The following is a 1,543-nucleotide window of genomic DNA, read 5'->3' as shown; positions in this document are numbered from 1 at the left end:
TTCATTCCTTTTTGTGCTAAATAATACTCCACAAATAAGTAAGTATGTAGATTTTGCTTATTCATTGATCCGCAATGGACATTTAGGGTGTATCTACATTTTAGTTATTGTGAATAATGCTTCTGTGAACATAGGTGTACAAATCTCTCTTCAAGATCCTGCTTTCCATTCCTTTTGTTATATACCCATAAGTGGAATTGCTGGATCATACAGTAATTTCATTTTTAGCTTCTTAAGAAACTGCCATACTACTTTTGACAATGGCTATACCATTTTACAATTCCACCAACAGTGCATGAGGGTTCCAATTTGTACACATCCTTTCCAACAGTTGTTATTTTCTGTTTCACTTGTTATTTGTTTTTTATGGTAGCTGTCCTAATAGGTATGAGGTAGCATCTCGCTGCGGTTTTAATTTGCATTTCCCTGAAGATTAATGTTGAGCATCTTTTCACATGCTTATTGGCCATTTGTATGTCTTTTTTGGAGAACTGTCTATTCAAGTCCTTTGCCCATTTTTGAATCGGGTTGTTTGGTTTTCATTGTTGTTGAGTTGTAGAAGTTCCCCATATATTCTAGATATTAATCTTTGATCAGATATATGATTTGCAAGCATTTTCTCCATTCCGTGGGTTATCTTTTACTCTGTTTAGTGTCTTTTGATGCACAAAATGTTTACATTTTCATCAAGTCCGGTTTGTCTATTTTTCCTTTTGTTGCCTGTGCTTTTGGTGTTATATACAAGAAATCATCACCAAATTGAATGTTGTGAAGATCTTGTCCAACGTTTTCTTGTAAGAGTTTTATAGTTCATTCATATTCTCCTCTCAATTTATTTTTAGAGCTTTATTTTTCCAGATAAAGTCTTTAGCCTGGCTGTGCGCGGTGGCTCACGCCTGTATTCCCAGCACTTTGGGAGGCCGAGACGGGCGAATCACAAGGTCAAGAGATAGAGACCATCCTGGCCAAGATGGTGAAACCCTGTCTCTACTAAAAATACAAAAGTTAGCTGGGCGTGGTGGCGTGCGCCTGTAGTCCCAGCTACTCAGAAGGCTGAGGCAGGAGAATTGCTTGAACCCGGGAGGTGGAGGTTGCAGTGAGCTGAAATTGTGCCACTGCACTCCAGCCTGGCGACAGAGTGAGACTCCGTCTCAAAAAGGGGGAAAAAAAAAGAAGTCTTCAGCCTAAACATGTGCTGGGTGCTGGGTAAAATACACGCAGATAAATTACCCATTGACAAAACCCAAAGGTAGTTATTGTGTGCACACACACACACATTTTAGAGTATCACTTGCCACTAGAAATAGAAAAAGCTTTTAACAGCAACACAGAAATAATGCTTCTATGAACATGAGTGTCCAAATCTCTCTCTCTATATAAATATTTCTCTATAAAATATATATGTGTATATCTATACACATACACACACACACACGATAGAATAGGCTAAACTGCTAAGCAAACAGAAAATATATAGCAATTCAAACCAAAAAAGTTGATTTCTTGCTTAACATCTAAAATAAATATATATATATATATATAT

Source organism: Colobus angolensis, unplaced genomic scaffold (genome assembly GCF_000951035.1).
Source record: "Colobus angolensis palliatus isolate OR3802 unplaced genomic scaffold, Cang.pa_1.0 Scaffold33, whole genome shotgun sequence".
Taxonomy (NCBI): Eukaryota; Metazoa; Chordata; class Mammalia; order Primates; family Cercopithecidae; genus Colobus; species Colobus angolensis.
Note: the sequence above shows the minus strand (reverse complement) of the source record.